A 21368-nucleotide genomic window follows, 5' to 3' on the forward strand; every position below is an offset into this window, starting at 1 on the left:
CCAGTGATTGGCTCCAGCTACTTAGCATTCCAACAATGCAGAACAGTAAATTAAGACCCATAATTGCTTTGAACAATTTACCATGTGAGCCTGTAATTTAATTTTTTATTACATTCGCTGTTTTAAGGTCTTTTTCAAAATCTTGAATGGCCCTTTCAATCATAAGCATTGTATTGCGGTATTATTTATTTCATAACTAAAAATGCAATACACTGCTGGCATCACCACCATACACGGGAAGAATAATATACTGTACAGTGTGTCATGACGGCGTCTGCTGCTGTGAGCACAACCCCCATCTATGGACGTCCGGCCCTCAGACCATCCTCAAGGAGTCGGTTTCTAACTGTTTTGCAGACACATACACATTTGTGGCCTGCTGGAGGTGATTTTGCTGGGCTCTGGCAGTGCTCCTCCTGTTCCTCCTTGCACAAAGGCTGAGGTAGCGGTCCTGCTGTTGGGTTTTTGCCCTCCTACGGCCCCCTCCACGTCTCCTGGAGTACTGGCCTGTCTCCTCATAGCGCCTCCAGCCTCTGGACACAACACTGACAGACACAGCAAACCTTTTTGCCACAGCATGCATTGATGTGCCATCCTGGATGAGCTGCACTACCTGAGCCAATGGTGTTGGTTTGTAGAGTCTGTCTCATGCTACCTCGAGTGTGAAAGCACAACCAACATTCAAAAGTGACCAAAACATCAGCCAGAAAGCATTGGTACTGAGATGTGGTCTGTGGTCCCCACCTGCAGAACCACTCCTTTATTGAGGGTGTCTTGATAATTGCCAATAATTTCTATCTGTTGTCTTTTCCATTTGCACAACAGCATGTGAAATTGATTGTCAATCAGTGTTGCTTCCTAAGTGGACAGTTTGATTTCCCAGAAGTTTGATTTACTTGGAGTTATATTCTGTTGTTTATGTGTTCCCTTTATTTTTTTGAGCAGTGTATATATACCTCTATGCAGCTAACGTGCCCTGATTTCTAGCTCATGATATGTTTTTTTCACTATCATCTCCGATTTCTCTCCTGATATTTTTTAGAAATTCACAATTTTTCAGATTCCCCTAAAGCTTGTCAGGCATCAACTTTTGATTCCACCCAGTGTATAACTATTGTACTCCACATCTGAGTACTACACATATGGCCAACAATACAGGCCGCACCCCTGTAATCCAGCAGTGAGGTGGAGCCGAAGGACTGACAAAAATCTCAGAACTGGAAAAGAGTTTATCAGATGAAGCTGAGACAGAGCTCCACATGTTCCTATAGTGTGACAGCGGAGTCAGCGCTCAGGTGCTGTATACCACATTTCATAATGTATTGTACCTGCCTACGTTTATTATGTATTATCTAATTAATTAGGCATTTTATGAGGCTCTTCTTTTTTTACCATCATGAATACTTAAAATTTATTTTACATTTATTATTTCTATTGTTCTTTTATTTATATATTTTACTGCAAAAATTTATCATTATAGTTATTCATTATAATAATTTGTATCACCAGTTTACATCGTATTGTTGTAGTTATTATTATTACACATTTAGGTATGATATTTTAATATAAAGGAAACTATATATACAGCTATTCTTTTAGTATATTTGATTGCAAGTGATATATTATTTTTTTAATTATAGATTTAGTCAATATAATTTACTACAACAAGTTACATAAATATTTTATCTTTAATTAACATAGCAAAAAAAGTTTAGTAAAAATAGATTTGTAATAGTTAGGAATAATGAAAATTATATTTTTTATTGTCATTAATATATCATTTAAATAATAATTGCAATAAATTTAAATATTATTTTTGTAGTTTGTATTTTCATTACTATTATTAAATTGTTAATAATAATCATTATTTTGATATGAAGCTAATATCTCTCACATTTACAGACTGTTACTAACGTTTTGCTATTACGCCAGAACATCCAATAAATAAATGCTTTTCATGGCAGTCTGTATTCTTGTTATTCTTCTCAAATGGGACTGATGGTTCATTGTCAGAATACAAGCTGCTATAAAATTCATCTATGCGTTACTGATGTAAGAGACATGATGCTGGGAAGGATATACAATTTTCTTATAGTGTCTTTAAAGTGGCTCCAATAAGCAACTAAAAATCAATTGCCCCCCAAACTTCAAGTACTACAGACGTTGAGTTTGTCCATTTACTTCAGTTTAGGGTTAGGGCATGAACCCAGCCAGCTATGTATATGGTGGTCTCGCATTTCTCAGGTTATGTCAGGGGTGAGAAGGCTTTGGTATGTTTAGTTTTAATGTCCAATCCTTTTGTTCTCATGGAAGTTGAACCACCACCAGAGATATATGGCAGTAGCTTATTGCTTTAACACATGTGTGCGTGACTCTAGTTGGAAGTAATATCTATCGGATGAGCAAGAGTTGGTATGACACCTCATGAAATTGTACGAGCACTTTTAAGGCTGCCACTTACATTAGGCTAAAGACAGTAGAACCCGCCTATATCTGAGGGATCGGCAAAATTCTAATGTCCTCCTGACTCTCCCACAACACATGATGTTGAGAGAAAGATTGGCCTGGTCCCTTGGATTTCTAATGGGGAACCTCTAGTATGCCAATGTACACAGATTAATGTCGGACAAACACAACAATTTGCTTCTACTGTCAAGGGAGATAAGGATTCAACATGACTGATTTCATACTTCAATATTTTGTTCTTCTTGAGATAAGCCACCAACCAGAGGAGTCTGGCAGCTGTCCCACAGAGTGAGCTCTCCTGTATATAAAGGAGTCAGGAGAGAGAGAGCCATCAGCTGATCTTCTGAACCATCACTGGGCCAACATTAATCTATTGATCTAAGTAACTGAGACTTTCTTTATTATCCATGATCAAATAATGTGTGTTCCTCCTCCAGAAGACAGAAACCACCCAGCTTTGTGATGTTAATTTTGGTTGACTTTCAGCTCACTGCTAAATTGTCCTTGGGAGAGGATAATATAGAGGGTCGGGATTAACGATTGTACCATTGTGAATTGTTAGGAGTCGTTTCCTGTAGATATCTTTTATACTGCAATGTTTATAGTACATCCACTGTTATCATGAGGTACACATTGTTACTTAGCATGTTGTTATTAATATTATCCTTAATCCTCCTCAAAGAAGGAGAATGTGAGACTTCTCTGAAGTCCAACCGGAAGAACTTCATCCATGTTCCTCACATTGTAATTTCTTTTAGCTTCGGGTTAACGTTACACTCTAGGTTTCTGATACTATTATTGTATGTGGAGTTTTAGACACATGGCCTTGATTATTTTTTAAGTGATGATTCACTGTAAAATTAGTGTTTTGGCTCAATAGTTGATGAATGGTTCTGGAACGTTGCCTAATCATGTGGCACTTACTAGACACGTACATGAAGGAGTTATTACATGACAGACCATATGTCACTCTACTCTCTCCACTATTATAACTGAAGAACCAGGGTTTTTTATCAGTGGATTCTTTGGAGCGTTTTTTTCCCTGAATATTGACAGGAAAAACGCTACATAAAGTTTGCGTGTTTTTGCTGTGTTTTTGCTTGCATTTTTTACCTATTAATTAGAATATGTGCAAAACACTGCAAAAATGCTGAAAGAATTCACATGCCGAAGATTTAAAAAAGCGCAAGGAAAAAAAGCGTGTGCATGACATTTTTGAAAATACATTTACTTTGTAAAATGCAGCGTTTTTGCCACAGAAAAAAATGCAGCAAAAAAAGAGCTGTAAAATTTCATGTTTGAACATTGGACCATCAAAGGAGGTAATTCTTAGGTAAGCCATCTGTTTGCCTCTATACAGTATGTTGTTTTCGGTCTATGACATCTTTCCATACTGTCTCTTGAGTGCCAGCATTTGACTCTCTTGAGGACTCTCTTTTCATTCTGTGACAGGACCAAAAGGAGGTCATAGAAGTTTTAACAATTTTACTAATGCTTGGACTGTGAAGTTTTGATTTCTGCATAGTCCACCCGTGTCAATAATGAAATGGCTTAAGGGTTCAGTGGGTTGTCTGCTTTGAAAAAACCCTTTACATGAGGTCCTTACCGCAGAAAAGGTGATCTGTTAATCATTGCCCCTTAAAATTGATGTTTGTTATTGACACCAGAGAACTGACTCTACTAAAAGAAGTTCTCGATCAGGGAAAATCGCTGTTATTATTTAGGGCATATGGAAAGTGGTTATTGAAAGTAGTGACAGATAGTTTTTGTTCCCATATTCTCTTGGCTCAGATGATATGGCCTTGAGTAGTCCTGGTGGAAATCTCTTGGGTGTCTGGGGCAATATTCAATATATAAATATATAACGTGGCACAACTGTGGAGGTGCTCAAGTAGGTTACCCAAACCCAGTAAATAGCAAGAAATACTTGGCACACAACTTACAGTATATCTTATGGATAATCTTTATTCTGCAGTCTGTAAAAGAAACGTTTTGGTCCCACATGGACCTTCTTCGGTTTGACTGCTTGAAGTAGAATAAGTGAAGATGTGAACGGAGATGGAGAGACAAAACTGATGGAAAGTATTCTATTTCCTGATGTAATCTTATATAATACTAGCTGAAGAGCCCAGCGCTGCCCGGGCATAGTAACTAACTACAGTTAGTTATAACAAATTATAATGATTATATCTATATATAAAGCTGAGTGTAGAGCCCCGCCCACTCCGCATAGCCACATTCACTATAATATCCCACATCATCCCATCAGCCAGAGCTACCGGACTACTACCCCTAATATCCCACATCATCCCATCAAAGCCAGTAAAAGTAGAATAGTGAAATTGCACAGAAACATGGTTCACTAAGATCCCAGGTTTTCTACTGATCAGGCTGATATTCTCACTTATCTGCCACCATAAATATCACAGTCATGCTTTTCACCAATGGACAGGCACAAACCTTATACATTAGTACAGTAGAGAAACCTTCACACACATTTTCATGCACCGTCAACTTGTAATTTGTCCGGCTGAGTTGCTTATGGATGTACAGCATCTGTATGCAGTATAGTATCATATTTAATGGGTTGTTATGGGAAAAGCATTTCGTGTTATATGGGTATATTCAGGTGAAATATGGGGAAAGTAGCAATTCAAAAAAACTCACAGCATCAGAGCACAGTAACACATCATCTATAATAATAAATGCCCTAAGCAACTTCCGGTTGTAGCAACTTCCGTCCAGTTGTAACCGGTGACGTCACCGCACACCTCTTTCCATGTTAACCCTCAACACACACACTCCACTCACCTTTCACCATCTCCACTCACGTCCACTCACTTTTTCACTCCACATACGACCCTTTCTCTCACTCCGTCTCTCATACTCACGCCGTCATCGCCGCTGATCCACGATCCCCAACATCTTCTTCCGACGGCGCCATCCTGGATCCAGACGTCCTCCACGCCGGTGACATGTTCTTGCGGCGGTGCCATTTTGGATCGGCGAAATCCCGCGATAGTCAAGATGGCGTCGCTGCAAGAACATGTCGCCGGCGAGGACGACGTTGGGATCCAAAATGGCGTTGGCGAAAACTTGCGAGATTTCGCCGACGCCATTTTGGATCCCAACGTCGTCCACGCCAGCGACATGTTCTTGCGGCGACGCCATTTTGGATCGGCGAAATCCCGCGATAGTCAAGATGGCGTCGCCGCAAGAACATGTCGCCGGCGAGGACGACGTCGGGATCCAAAATGGCGTTGGCGAAAACTCGCGAGATTTCGCCGACGCCATTTTGGATCCCGACGTCGTCCACGCCGGCGACATGTTCTTCCGGCGACGCCATCTTGACTATCGCGGGATTTCACGATACTCAAGATGGCGTCTCCGCAAGAACATGTCGCCGGCGTGGACAACGTCTGGATCCAGGATGGCGCCGGCGGAAGAAGATGTCGGGGATCGTGGAGCAGCGGCGATGACGGCGTGAGTATGAGAGATGGAGTGAGAGAAGGGGTCGTATGTGGAGTGAAAGAGTGAGTGGAGATGGTGAAAGGTGAGAGGAGTGTGTGTTGAGGAGTGTGTGTGTTGAGGGTTAACATGGCAAGAGGTGTGATGCTATCGCATCCTCCCGATGCGATAGCATCGGGCCATAATCTAGTTAATACGTAAAAGTGTCTGTGAGAAAATATTAAATCCACATGACATTTAATATGTGCACTCTCCTACATTCATGTGTGTCACTTAATGATACCACACGGGAGGGGGGATTCATTTCTGTCATGTACTCACTGCTCCTTTCTGGGGGACAGACGATGGCTGGAGCTTATGTTCCTGGGGATGCTAGATTTCTCCCACCATGTCAGTGTCTGCTGAGGTGTTGTCAAGTGGGAAAACTTGCGCATAGCAACCAATCACTGCTCAGCTACTTTTAACCAGCTCTGGTGAAATGAGAGATGCTTAGTGATGGGTTGCAAGGAAAACTGTTGGTAATAGCAACCAATCACAGCTCACAGCTTAGCTTCTTTTGAGCAGCTCTGATGAAATGAAAGATGCTTTGTGATTGGTTGGTGACACACACACACACCACACACACACATTGATTTTTATATATAGAGATAGACAGGCAACTGTGTATGTTCAAGGATTAATAGCCTGTGCTCTATGTTAACTGTGCCCTCTGTGCTTCCCAGGATCGTCCTTTCGCAACTCTCCTCTATGTTAACTGTGCATAATTTATCCACGGTTACCATAGAGTTAACATCAGTTTTGTCTCTCCACCTCCGTTCATATCTTCACTTATTCTACTTCAAGCAGTAAGACCGAAGAAGGTCCAAGTGGGACCAAAAAGTTTCTTTTACGGACTGCAGAATAAAGTTTATCCATAAGATATAAGTTGAGTGCCAAGTTTTTCTTTCTATTTACTGGGGCAATATTCATGACCTCCTAAAAATGTGCTGTCATGTGAGCATTTCTTTGCCCCAATTCTTGTGATAAACCCTGTAATCTTGCTTCATAGTATTCTCTTTAGAAACTCATCTCCTCCTGAGATCACTCTCCATTCTGCAACTTCTGTAGATTGACCCCCCTACACACTATGGTGGATCCTCGGCTGCCACAGTGTGGGGTCTATGTGAATGGGATGTCTCAAAAACAAAGGTGTAACAGAGATATCTCACCATGTACTATTGACTTTATCCAGTGGCTCTCCAGCTGTGGCCATAGATATTGAGATGTCTCAAAAACACTAATGGTTTTTTCTAAATCAGTCCAAATTTTATGATAAAGGCACCATGTGGTGCCTCTCACTCTGATCTTTCATATTTAATGAGGTTAAGGTGTTAACTTTGCTCTTCATCACTGAAAAGGGTTTTGCTGAGATCCATGTCCAAATCTAAAAATCTCCAACATAACCAACATAACTAGCTAAAAAATCATTTTATCTAGGTACTGTAAGGGTACCGTTACACCTAGCGATGCACCAGCGATCCCGACCAGCGATATGACGCGGTCATGATCGCTGGTGCATCGCTAGGTGGTCGCTAGTGAGCTGCCACACAGGCAGATCTCACCAGCGACATCGCTGGGGACGGGGATCGCTACTTATCTGTCACACGCGGCGATCCTGTGCCCTCCCGCCCGGCTCCACGCGCTGCTCGTCGGCGCCACAGGAAGCGCCGCAGGAAGTGGCCGACGAGGAATGGTCCAGGAGCTTCTCGCGCGACCAGCGATAACCAGCGGGGGAGCCGGTCGGAGGTAAGTATCACATGCAGCGATATCGCTAGCAATATCGCTGCAACGTCACAAAATCGGTGACTTTAGGCTATGTGCCCACGTAGCGTTTTAAAACGCTCACTAAAAACCGGACTCCTTCCCAGAAATCGCGCGTTTTTTTCCGCGCGATTTTACCGCGATTATGATCGTGATTTTGCCGCGATTTTCGCATGCGATATTCAAGCACTTTCCAAGCGATTTGAAGCATCGCTTGGAATGTGATTGACAGGTTGTTCACACTCGTCAAACATAGTGTTTGACAAGTGTGACCAGGTTTTTACTATTGAGGCCGCCTATGCGGCATCAATAGTAAAAGATAGAATGTTAAAATGCTAAAAAAAAATAAAAAAATCGGTGTATATTTACCTTCCGGCGTCCCGCGCTGCCATCCCGGGCCACAGCGTTCCCAGTAATGCCTTGCGAGACATGTGATGACGTAGTCTCGCGTTGCTATAGCGATCTCGCGAGACCGCTAGAGTCACGCGAGACTACGTCATCACAGGACCGTGCCGCAAGGCATTACTGGGAACGCTAGGACGGGAATGCAGCGTGGGACATCGGAAGGTAAATATACCCCGATTTTTTATTTTTTATTCTTTTTTTTTACAGGGGTATGGTACCCAGGGCCTGGAGGACAGTCTCCTCTCCTCCACACCGTGGGTACCAACCGCACATGAGACGCTTCACTTCCCGCATGGTGGGCATAGCCACATGCGGAAAGTAAGCGATTCTCATGCATTCCTATTGGTGCGGAATCGCGGCAATTCTTTGCGATTCCGCACAAAAGAATGAGCATGCTGCGATTTTTTCCGCGATGCGATTCCGCCGCGGAAAAAAGCGCAGCATTAGCACAGCATGTGCGGAATGCAATAGGAATGCATGGGGGGCGTTCTGTACACGATTTTTAAATGTTTTCGCTGCGTTTTCGCGCCGAAAATCGCGGAAAAAACGCTTAAAAATCGCTACGTGGGCACACAGCCTTACAGCGATATTGCTAGCGATATCGCAGTGTGTAACGGGGGCTTAAAACTAGCCCTCAGCTTTATTTGTTTACATTATGATAATGAGGGCTGCTTTGTCTTTACAAACTATACTTCCCATCAGTCTTTTCCTTCTCTGAGTGCTCTCATCCCACCCCCAGAACTTCTTCTCTGACCAGTGGAACCTCTTCTCCCGACTCTGCACATCATCTGTTGTGTGATTGCATTACTTGTCTAAGGGTCCCGTTTCACATAGCGACGCACCAGCGATCCCAACAACAATACGACCTAGATAGGATCGCTGGTGCGTCGCTACATGGTCACTAGTAAGCTGCCAAACAGGCAGATCTCTTCAACGACGCACCAGCGATCCCGACAATTATACGACCTGGTAAGGATCGCTGGTGCGTTGTCACACATCAGCTATTCTGAACGATTCCAGCCTGCGTCCTGAGTTCTGCGTCGCCAACGAGGTCGCTCGTCGGGGTCAAACACAGCGATGCATGCTGGCCAGCAGGACGCCGACGATGAAAAATTGGCCCAGGACATTCGAGCACGATCAGCGATATTCAGCGCGGGGGGGGGGCGGTCGCTGCTATGTGTCACATGTAGCGAGATCGTTGTTGCGTCACAAAATCGGTGGCGCATTAGCGATCTCGCTATGTGAGATGGGGCCTTAAGGGTATGTGCACATGATCTCGCAGCGCTTTGGACACCGTGCATACTCACTGCATCCAAAGCACTGTCTATTGAACATAGATGAATCCGCATGTGTTCACTGAACCGTGCGGATTCACCGCATCCAATACATTCTCATACCTCACAACTTTTGAAGAAGGGAAAGAGGGACAAAGGTTGGTGTGCGCGCAGCGCGCCATGGCAAATTTTAGGCCATGTCCCCGACCACACCCATTTCACAACTAGTCACACCTATGTCCACACCCAACTTCACCCATTTAGCACTGCTGATCATACTGACTGGTACTGAGGGCACAGTGGCTGGCATTATGGGCACAGTGGCTGGTACTGTGGGCACACTGACTGGTACTGAGGAAAAGAAAGAGAACAGAGAGAGAAAAAATAAAACAGAGAGAAAGAAAGAAATATAGAAAGAAAGGAGAGAGAGAACAGAGAGAGAGAGAAAGAAAGAGGGGAAAGAAAGAAAGAGGGGAAAGAAAGAACAGAGAGAGAGAACAGATAGAAAGAAAGAAAGAACAGAGAGAGAAAGATAAAGGAAGAACAGAGGGGAAAGAAAGAACAGAGAGAGAAAGAAAGGGGAAGGAAAGAAAGAACAGAGAGAAAGAAAGAGGGGAAAGAAAGGAAGAACAGAGAAAAAGAAAAAACAGGGAGAGAAAGAAAGGGGACAGAAAAAAACGAACAGAGAGAGAAAGAAAGAGGGGAAAGAAAGAAAGAAAGAACAGAGAGAGAAATAAAGAGGGGAATGAAAGAAAGAGGGGAAAGAAAGAACAGTGAGAGAAAGAACAGAGAGAGAAAAAAATAAAGATTAGAGCGAGAAAGAAAGAACAGAGAGAGGGAAAGAAAGAAAGAAAGATTAGAGAGGAAAAGAAAGAAACAGAGAGAAAGAAAGAACAGAGAATGAAAGAAATAGAGAGAGAAAGAAAGATACTATAAAGATACTGTAGCAGCCCGGCTCCCATTGTAATGCCTACCTGAGCCTCCCGATGCAGGACATATCATGATCCGCTCACATGGCCGGCATCCCCGATTCCAAGGCGATCCTGATGTCCGTGCTGTCGGAGGAGGATGTGGTGATGGATCTGATGCATTCCCTGAAGTGCCTCCATGGTTCCGTCACACTCTCCTCATGAAATTACCTCATTTATGGTCAGCTTCCAGCACATCACTTCTGGTGGACCGTCATGTGTGAGTTTTAAAGTGCTCCTCGGGGCTCCGCCATGTACTCCTGTGTCCGTGGGAAAAGTAAGCTTCCGGCCGGGACAATGGGGCAGACTCTCAAAATAGGGACTGTCCCGCTGGATCCGGAATGGTTGGGAGGTATGAATGCTCCCCACCATACACCTTGTACACGTACGGCTTCGCACACCTCATACACACATGGTTCCGCATGGTATGCCTCGTACACACAGCTCCACTCCATACACCTTGCACACACGGCTCCACTCAGTACACACATGGCTTCACTCCGTAAACCTCATGCACACACGGCTCCACTCTGTACACCTTGCACACACACGGCTCCACTCAGTACACACATGGCTCCAACCCATAAACCTCGTACACACATGGCTCTGCTCCGCTCCGTACACACACGGCTCAGCTCCGTACACTTCGTACACACAGGGCTCCGTTACGTACACCCAGTACACATGCGTCTTCGCTCCGTACACTAAGTACACACATGGTTTCACTCCATACACCTTGTACACATGCCGCTCCGCTCCGCACACTCCATACACACGTGGCTGCGCTCCACACACCCTGTACACATGCGGCTCTGCTCCGCACACCTCGTACACACGCAGCTCCGCTCCGCACACCTTGTACACACGCGGCTCCGCTCCGCACACCTCATACACACGCGGCTCCGCTCCGCACGCCCCGTACACACGCGGCTCCGCACACCTCGTACACACGTGGCTTCACTCCGCACACCTCGTAGACACGTGGCTCCACTCCGCACACCTCGTACACGCGTGGCTCCGCTCCGCACGCCTCGTACACACGCGAATGGGAGGCCATGCAGTGATGCCGGCAGGGTTGGTACACCCTCCAAACAGAATAGTGGCCTCCACAAAGACCTGCAAACAGTATGATGGCCTCAACTAAACCCTCCACACTGTATAATCACCCCTACTAGCCTTGCAATGGAACCCCACATAGACCAGCAAACAGTATAATGGTGCCAACAAAACCCTCCACGTTGTATAATGGCCCTCCACATAGATCTGCAAGCAGTTTAATGGTCCCCACATAAACCTGCAAACAGTATAATGACCCCCCACATACACAGACCTCCAAATAGTGAAATGGCCCCCACATATCCTTCCATATAGTATAATGGGCTCCACAAACCCCTCCATACAGTATAATGGGCACAACATAGCCTTCCATACAGTGTAACGGGCCCCACGTTGTCCTCCTTATACTATTATAGGACTCACATAGTCCTCCATACAGCATAATGGGAGTCATATAGTCCTCCGTACAGTATAATAGACTCCATAATGTCCTCACTGATTTAAAAAAATACTTACCTTTCCTCATTACCCCCGCTTTGGTTTCCATAGCATGTGTTCTGAAGCTCTTCACTGCTCGGTTCAGTGACGTAGTAACGCTATCTGCGCTAAGAAGTCAGAGCTCAGACGCAGAAGGAAAATGATGGAGGAGAAAGTGGATGGCCCCCTCTACCATCATTACTTTTAACTGGTCCTCAACCAAGGATTAGTTCTTCTACTGTTATGTTGTCAGATCTAGAGGTGTTACACGCTAGTGGCATCCCCTGACTCCTTGTTTAGAGTGCTGGCCTTGTTCTCCTTTGTTAACTCTTCCGGAATGTCTAGAAGCGTCTAGAAAGAATACGGGAGATCTTCTGGAGATGATGGTAAATCTCCTGGTCACCAACTAACCCTCCCATAATCCTCATCAGAAAAATGTGTTACCAGAAAGTGCCTGATGCTGGGATATTTCAGCTTTAAAGAGAGCCCCGTGTGTTCTGTTATGTATTTCCGGTCAAGGATCACACTCCTTGGATATCTCCAGGCTTGCTTATTACATGAGACTTGTGATACATTCCTCCATTACAAGATGTCTGCTAACAACAACTCACCAACAAGTTCTTACACTCTATAGTACACACATCAAAGTAGTGAGACCCCTAGAGGCCACATCAACATATAACATATCGCTACATCCTTTCTCTTTTAACTGTAAGAATAAAATTAATAAACAATGTATACCATGACCAAGTTAGAGCTATAACATAATAAGTCAAGTTAGATATAATCCTTGAGGTGTGCCGGCTTTCTGATAATTCTGCCAGCTCTAGTAACATAAGATGTGTCACTGTCTACATCTGGTAGTTCTTCTGATTCTGGTAGTATGCCTTCTGATATTGCCTGTCTCTGGCCAGAATCCTCACCCTGATGGTCAGCTGTCACTGTTGGTACTTGACTTGTACTTGCTGCCTCGTTGTCTTGGGTGTCAGGATACTGCTCAAAAGGCCATGAAATTGAATTATCTCTTTCTTGTGATTTCCTCAGGTATCTCCGATTTCTCCTTAGTCTTCTTCCTTCCTCTGTTAGAATTTCGTAGGACCGTCCTAGTTTCTGGACAACTTTTGCCTTTTGCCAGTGTTTGTCAAACGAGCTGCTTGGCTGCAGCCGAGTGTTGTCATTTCTCTGGAGCTCAGGCAGATCCTTTGCAGATTTATTGTAATAGAAAGCTTGCCTATCTTGATTCTGCTGTAATTTAGCTTTGATGTTTCCCAGCAACTTTGGCTTTAACAGATGACTAGCAGTTGGTAAGAGTGTCTTTGTACGCCTACTCATGAGCCTTTGTGCCGGACTGCTGTCTAGGCCTTGAGTGGGTGTGTTTCTATGATCCAGTATAGACAGATATACATCAGTACCTGCTTGTTTTGCTTTCTGCATGAGTCTTTTGGCTGTTTTTACTGCTGACTCTGCTTTCCCATTACTCTGAGGATATGTGAGAGAAGACGTCTGGTGTTCAAATTCCCATTTCTTGCTGAAGGTTTTGAACTCTTCCGAAGTAAACTGCGCCACAATGTCCGAGAAAACGACATCTGGAATGCCATACCTGGCAAAATGGGCCTTGAGTTTTTTAATCACTGTTCCCGCCCTTGTGTCCTGCAACAAATCAACCTCCCAGAAGTTAGAGAAATAGTCCACTGTAATCAGGTATTCTTTGTCATTCCATGTGAACAAGTCCATTCCTATTTTTGACCATGGCCTATGTGGAATTTCATGTGGTTGCAATGTCTCCTTTGGTTGTTTATCACTGCAGGATGCACATATTTCACATTGTGCTATATAATTTTTAATGTGGTCATTCATACCTGGCCAATAAACAGATTTTCACGCTCGACGTAGACATCCTTCCATGCCTAAGTGGGAAGAGTGCAATGTTTTCAGTATGTCTCTTCTGAGAACTTCTGGTATAACCGCCCTGTCTCCTTTAAAGGGAATCTGTCACCCCTTTTTTGAGCTATCATATAATGATATCATTCAATTGTGTGTCACATAAGGATTCTCTTAGTACTTTTGCTTCCCCCTGACCCCGCACCTTTCATGCATAAATACCTTTTTTATATCGGTTCAGATGTATGTAAACTGCCGCTGTCCGGTCTGCTGGGCGGGGCTTATTCACCTGCTCCCCCCCTTCCTGTCTTGCTCTATGCATTTCTTCTTGTGTAGAGCAAGACAGGGAAGGGGGAGCAGGTGAATAAGCCCCGCCCAGCGGACAGGACCGTGGTAGTTTACATACATCTGAACCCATATAAAAAAGGTATTTATGCATGAAAGGTGCGGGGTCAGGGGGAAGCAAAAGTACTAAGAGAATCCTTATGTGACACACAATTGAATGATATCATTATATGATATCTCAAAAAAGGGGTGACAGATTCCCTTTAAAGATGGATTCCTTGCTGCACTGACAATTCATCTCTTACGTGGAAGAATGGTGAAACTTCCCTTGGAGCATGTTGCTTGTATTTTGGCCAGCCCTGCAAGATGACAGTCTGGAGACTTTTATCCTTCTCTGTGAAAGTCTGGATTTTCTTCAACTTTTCTATTGACACTGCAAGATAGTTACACATATTGATGGTTTCCATGTCTTCCTCCTCATCATTTGTGATAGGAAGGTAAGCTCTGCTTAGCGTATCTGCAATCAGTAAGTCTTTTCCTGGACAGTACCCGATGTTAAAATCATATTTCTCAAGTCGTAACAGCATACGCTGTAGTCTCTTTGGGGCATTCAGTAGTGGTTTCTTTGTAATGCTCTCCAAAGGTTTGTGATCCGACTGTACTCTTACCCGTCGACCATAGGTGTATTGGTGAAACTTCTCCAACCCAAATACCACAGCCAGTAGTTCCTTCTCAATCTGAGCAGATCCATGCTCTGTTGTTGTAAGGGCTCTGCTTGCAAATGTGAGTGGCTGTTTGTTCTGCATTAATGTAGCTCCAAGGCCTTTTTCTGAAGCATCACATTGTACCACTACTTCTTGATCTGGATCGAATGGTGGGCACTGATCTGATTAAGGAAAGTGCCACTGACTGGGTGTGCCTTTCCTACCCTCCCCTTATCCCTGATTGGTTCGGGCATGACAGCTGCCCTTCTATGATTTAGTGAGGTGGGGTTTAAGTATGGGGGAGCCAATTGGGATAAAGAAGGGATTAGCACAGCCCCTTCCTACGTATACAAAGTCCTTGGATGTTAGCAACCCTTCCTCTTCCTCCGTTCACTGCGGTCCTGGAAGTGCTTTTGTAGCACTGTCTGGTAGGAAGATGGCAGACCCTCTGATTGAGGCCCTGCGAGCTCGGGTTCTACAGGAGGGTGAGCCCTGGCTTCGGTCAGTGATGGAAGGGATCAGCGCTCACCTGTCCTCGGCGGTTATGCCCCATAGCACGGTTCAAGCGGCGGTCGCCCCTGCCGCGGCCGCTGCGGCTCAGTGTGTGCGGCCGGCGGCGGGGGGGCAGGGAGTAGGCAGGCGGTCCGGGCGCCGTACCCGCCCTCCTCTGCGTCTCCGGGAGGCCTCACCGGTGCCTGTTGGGGTGAGTGGGCGGCGGGCGGTGGGGCGGAAGTCGCCGCCCCCTCACTTCCGGTCTGGCGCCGATGCACGTGAGGAGGCGGCGGCACAACAGGACGTAGTGACCAGGTCCCCGGCGGCAGCGCGCAGCAGTGGTAGCGTGCGTGCATCACGGGCGGTCCCCATAGAATCGGGCACAGGGAGGGAGGTGTGGGGTCAGGGCAGTGGGGAGCTGTCGGTCTCAGCGGTGGGACCCATTATGGGGGGCAGGAATAGCACCTCCTCCGCAGGGTCGGCGGAGGAGGCAATTCGAGCACAGGCCACGGTGCCATTTGGGGGGGGACAGGGACAACTACCAGCTTTACAGCAGCAGCCGGGGTCAAGCCCGGCACAGCCGCCCTTGATTATGTCTGTTAGTGCCACAAGGGGTAACTTAACTACGGATGACACTGTGGCTATGTTTACTGACGCCCAGTTTTCGCAGGCCCAGAACATGGTGGCTGCAGAAGGGGTTGCAGGGGTCCATGTGGATTTAAGGGGTTCCCCAGGCAGGAGGGAGGACAGGCGTAGGCGCCGGAGATCCTCGTCCTCTTTTTCGTCGTCCCCACAGTCGCGGCGGGAGCGTCGCACATCTCGGAGGAATCGGAAGAGGTCCCGGCGGTCGGGGCGCATGGAACCTTCTCGTGGTCGTCATCATCATCGGTCCTCGAGGCGTGGCTCCCCATCTTCGGTGTCGGAGGTGTCCAGCACGTCTGCGAGTCCTGAACATGGCCAGGGCCCTCCTCCTAGTCATCGGGAGTCGAGGGCGCGGTCAAGGGCTTTCAGCCTGGTCGAGATGGCCGTACCTCCCAGGGCTACAAGTCGCAGCACGTTCAGCCAGGAGAGGTGTCCAGGAGCCGGAGTACCTCCATCGATGGGAGTCCCTCCTCCATCAGCGGACGCGGGTGAGTGTTCCCTTTTGGGACTGCAAAGTGCGGATAATGCTGTGGTTCTTTCAGCTCTGAAGGCGTTGATTGGGCAATTGCCCTTAACATCCGGTGTTGTACAAGACAAAGCAAAAGTTGATACCGCGCCAGCGGGAGTATATAAAGATACCATGTTTTGTGGGGTGAGTGCGCTTGGGTCGCACATCGACGAGGAAACTAAAACAAAAATTTGGAATAATGGTTATATAGATATTTGGTCGCTAATTTCTGTGGATCAACATACGGTGGATAAGGAGAGGAGAACGTTTGAGAGATTTACGGATAAAGGGCGCCAGAAGGTGGCAAAAACGATGAACAATTGGTTGCAGGCTTTTGCAGTGCTGGGTTGCATTATGGGTCAGAAGCATCCGGGTCGTTGTTCGGATCTTTTTATTTACCAAGATTTGATTTACAACTCTTATAAGGCTCATGGTGGATCGGCATGGTGGCGGTATGACGAAGAATTCCGGAGGAGATTGGCTCTCCATCCAGATATTGGTTGGGGGGTGAAAGCGACCGAGGTTTGGTTAAGGCTGATGATGACACAAAGGCCATCTCCCTTTCCATCAGCGGCTGCTGGACAAAGCGCAACAGGTTCAAGTTCAGTGGTCGTGCGAAGACCCGGTGCCTGTTGGTTGTTCAATGAAGGGCACTGCAGATTCTACGGCTTTTGTAAGTTTAAGCACGAATGTTCGGCATGTGGCGGTTCCCATCCAGCATGTAAATGTTCGCGGCCAGCAGGAAAGTTGCCAATTAAGCCGCAGCAAACTGATAGGAAGGACGCCGGTGAGCGTAGTCGAGATGGGACCGTGGTTAGACCATTATCCTAATAAAGAAGCGGCTGGTCAGCTGCGTTTTGGTTTTTCTGAGGGTTTTTTCATTCCGTTCCGACTGCAAAGATGCAGTGGTTTCCCGGCGAATTTGAAATCAGCTCGGGAACATCCAGAGGTTCTTGTCGAGAAGATACAAAAGGAGGTTTGTCTTGGTAGGATGGCTGGCCCCTTTTCAATACCGCCGTTTTCGGAGTTTAGAGTGTCGCCGTTAGGGGTTATTCCAAAGAAGGAGCCGGGTTAGTTTCGATTGATACATCACTTATCGCATCCGAAAGGGTGTTCCGTCAATGGCGGGATTTCGCCCGAAGATGCATCGGTGTCTTATGCATCGTTTGATCGGGCGGTAACGTTGATCAGAACGGCGGGAGAAGGTGCTTGGTTGGCAAAATCGGATATTGACTCTGCGTTTCGTTTGCTGCCAGTGCACCCGGATTGTTTTCATTTGCTAGGTTGCCGAATGGATGGCGAATTTTACTATGACATGTGTCTTCCCATGGGATGTTCTATCTCTTGTTATTATTTTGAGCTTTTTAGTTCATTTTTGGAATGGGTAGTGAGATGGGAATCGGGGAGCAGGTCCGTTACCCACTACCTTGATGATTTTCTTTTTGTTGGCCCAAAGGGATCTGAATTATGTCACAGGTTGCTTGTGGCTTTCACGACCATGGCAGACAGATTTGGTGTGCCATTGTCCCAAGAGAAGACCATCGGCCCGGTGCAAGTTTTATCGTTTTTGGGCATTGAAATTGATACGGTCGCAATGGTGTACCGTCTTCCCAGTGAGAAGGTTCAAAAATTGATGTCGATGATTGATGGATTCATGTCAGTTAACAAGGTGACTCTTTTACAGATGCAATCGCTGTTAGGTCTCTTGGTTTTTGCCAGCAGAATCATGCCAGTGGGCAGGGTTTTTTCGCGGAGGCTATCATTAGCTACTAAAGGTGCGTCTAGCCCCCATCACAGGGTGCGGGTTACAAGGACTATGAAGGCAGATTTGGAAGTGTGGCGGTCGTTTTTGGAAAAGTTCAATGGTCATACCTGTTTCATGTTGCCCCGCCGCATGGCTCGTGATTTGGGATTACGTTTCACAGGAGATACAGAGACTGGTTTTTTGGCGGTTTTCGAGAACAGAACGTGTAGGGAGCCGTGGCCGGAGGTTTGGCGGAGTTCGGAGTTATGTCGTGATGGGACATTATGTGAGATTTTTGCAATTGTCGTTTCAATTGAACTTTGGGGTGAGTTACTCAGTAACCAGGAGATTCATATGCAGACCGCTGATTTGCGCGTTGCTAGATGTATCAATCATATGTCGTCCAAGTCGCAGCCGGTATTGAGCCTGCTGCGCCGGTTGGCTTTATTGAGTCTGAGATTTAATATCTGGCTTCGAGCTCAATTGGTACAAGAAAGTGATCTTTGCATGTCTAACTTTTCCATTCACCCTGATTTACAGGTGCTATCAGGTTCTTGCCCCAATGCTCTCCAGGAGGTTTTTCGATGTCCGCTGCACCTGTGGGAGGTGGTCGCGAACAGCTGATGTCGCTGGTTCGCTCGTCGGTGACTGCGTCTACGTGGCAAGCTTACGGTAAGGCGTGGAAGGAATGGTGTTTATTGGCGGGTTCCAGGCCGGTGCAAGTCTGCGGGGAGGCGAGATTGCAAGTGGTAATAGAGTACCTCTGCCATTTGAGGGATAGGGGTTTGTCGGGGACATCAATACAGCAGCGTTTGTCGGGTATTGCCTTTCATTTTCAATTGTTAGGTTGGGGGGATGTGACGAAATCCTTTATTATTCGGCAGGCCATTAAAGGGTGGAAGAGGATTCATCCTACTAGTGAGTGTCGGCGTCCTATTTCGCTAGCCTTACTGGGCCAGCTGATAGAGATTTCGCAAAAGGTCTGTAGTTCGAAGTTCGAAGCGACTCTCATATCCGCGGCGTTCAGTTTAGCATTTTTTGGAGCGTTAAGGGTTGGGGAATTAGTTCCGCGGGGAAAACACGGTTCAGAATGTGGATTACTAGTTGGGGATGTGGTTTTCTTGGACACAGCGGTGCGGGTACGCATAAGGAAGTCCAAGACTGATACGTTGGGACGGGGCTCTTGGGTGTTGCTGAATGCCTCAGACTCCCCAACGTGCCCGGTTGGTTTGCTGACGGCATACTTGGATATTAGATGCGGGGGTGAATTTTTCTTCACGCACGCAGATTCGTCGCCATTGACGAGATACCAATTCCAGGCGGTGTTCAATAAATGTTTGACGGGGGTGGGAGTGGCTGTGCGTGATTATGGCACATATTCTTTTCGCATTGGGGCTGCTACGGAAGCTGCTAAGGAAGGTTTGCCTGATGATGAAGTTCAGCGGATTGGGAGGTGGCGTTCAGCGTGCTTTGCTAGGTACATTCGTCCGGATTTATTGTACTAACGCTTCAATTCTTTCTGCAGATCCGGTTAGACCAACGGTATGGCTGCTGGGACACTCGTACATATTTTGGGCAGCGCAGCGAGCGGAGTGCCGCCCTGGTGGGAGGCACTTAGGCTTTCGAGATGTGTCCTGCATGTGGAGAGGCATAAGGGGGTTGCAATGGCCGCAAGTTCTCCCGGAAGTGGTGTCGATTTCAAGAGGAACCAGGGGTCCGACAATTTTGGTTTTGCATGCAGGGGGAAATGATTTATGTTCCTACAAAATGGCGGAGCTCCTTACGATGATGCGAGCCGACATGGAGCGATTTCATGGTTTTTTTCAAGAATTGGTTTTCGTATGGTCAGAAATTGTTCCAAGGGCGGTGTGGCAAGGAGCGAGGGATGGTATAGCCGTGGAGCGTACCAGGAGGAACATAAATGCTCGGATTTCTAAGTTTGTTCGCGAGCGTTTTGGGGTAGTGGTTAAGCATAGACAGTTGGAAGGGGACAATGCTGCATTGTTGAGACCCGATGGGGTACATTTGAATGATATCGGGCTCGATATCTTCCTCTCTGGTCTCCAAGATGGCATTGAGCAGGCATTGCTGTTGATGGGTGGGGGTCGGAGTCCTGTCTGAGGTCAGGATCCTCCGTGGCGTTGGAGAAGTTATGGCACGAAGCTACGGCTTGCCGGCTGACTTGCCTGCGTCTATGGAGCGGGGCATTGAGCGGCTAGCGCGTTTTAAGAAAGCTAAGTGCCTGTTTACAAAAGGCTGTTAAATTTTATAAAAGAAGTTTAATAATGCTGTGACCGACTTTCACCCATCATTCGATCTCAGTGTCTAATTAATAGTGGTTAAGAGGGGCTGAGGAAATGCGTTAAGGGGTTACCTTCCCCTCCTTTTAGGTCAACACAGTCTGGTGGGCACTGATCTGATTAAGGAAAGTGCCACTGACTGGGTGCCCTTTCCTACCCTCCCCTTACCCCTGATTGGTTCGGGCATGACAGCTGCCCTTCTATGATTTAGTGAGGTGGGGTTTAAGTATGGGGGAGCCAATTGGGATAAAGAAAGGATTAGCACAGCCCCTTCCTACGTATATAAAGTCCTTGGATGTTAGCAGCCCTTCCTCTTCCTCCGTTCACTGCGGTCCTGGAAGTGCTTTTCCCACCCTCCCTCCCCTTTTTGTTACAGATTTGCTGATGTTATGTTATTTCGTTCTTTTATTCGTAGTTATTACAAGTCACGGCGTTGGAGAAGTTATGGCACGAAGCTACGGCTTGCCGGCTGACTTGCCTGCGTCTATGGAGCGGGGCATTGAGCGGCTAGCGCGTTTTAAGAAAGCTAAGTGCCTGTTTACAAAAGGTTGTTAAATTTTATAAAAGAAGTTTAATAAAGCTGTGACCGACTTTCACCCATCATTCGATCTCAGTGTCTAATTAATAGTGGTTAAGAGGGGCTGAGGAAATGCGTTAAGGGGTTACCTTCCCCTCCTTTTAGGTCAACACAGTCATACTTTAGGGTTGCTGCATCTGCAATAGTTTTCTTTACTGATTGGAAAGCAGTCTCCTGGATTTCCGTCCATTCCCAGAGCACATCTTTGTGGGTTATCTGTCTCAGTGGCTCACACATGTCTGACAGATGACTGCAAAATTTGGAGAGATAATTTACCATGCGCAAAAATCGTTGTACTCCACAAACATCAGTAGGGGTAGG

The 21368-nt window shown here is 46.3% G+C and overlaps 1 protein-coding gene across 1 annotated transcript in view; it reads left to right on the forward strand.

Moving 5' to 3' along the window:
- The first annotated feature begins 961 nt into the window (after positions 1-961).
- RNF222 (ring finger protein 222) overlaps positions 962-21368 on the forward strand; it is a 45124-nt gene continuing 24717 nt past the window's right edge. The window contains exon 1 of the mRNA XM_073559696.1: positions 962-1295. The gene's annotated coding sequence lies outside the window, so the exon portion shown is untranslated. The remainder of the gene's footprint in view (positions 1296-21368) is intronic.

The sequence above is a fragment of the Dendrobates tinctorius genome, unplaced genomic scaffold, assembly GCF_039654945.1.
Source record: "Dendrobates tinctorius isolate UK_male_01 unplaced genomic scaffold, ASM3965494v1 ptg000014l, whole genome shotgun sequence".
In the NCBI taxonomy this organism is placed as follows: Eukaryota; Metazoa; Chordata; class Amphibia; order Anura; family Dendrobatidae; genus Dendrobates; species Dendrobates tinctorius.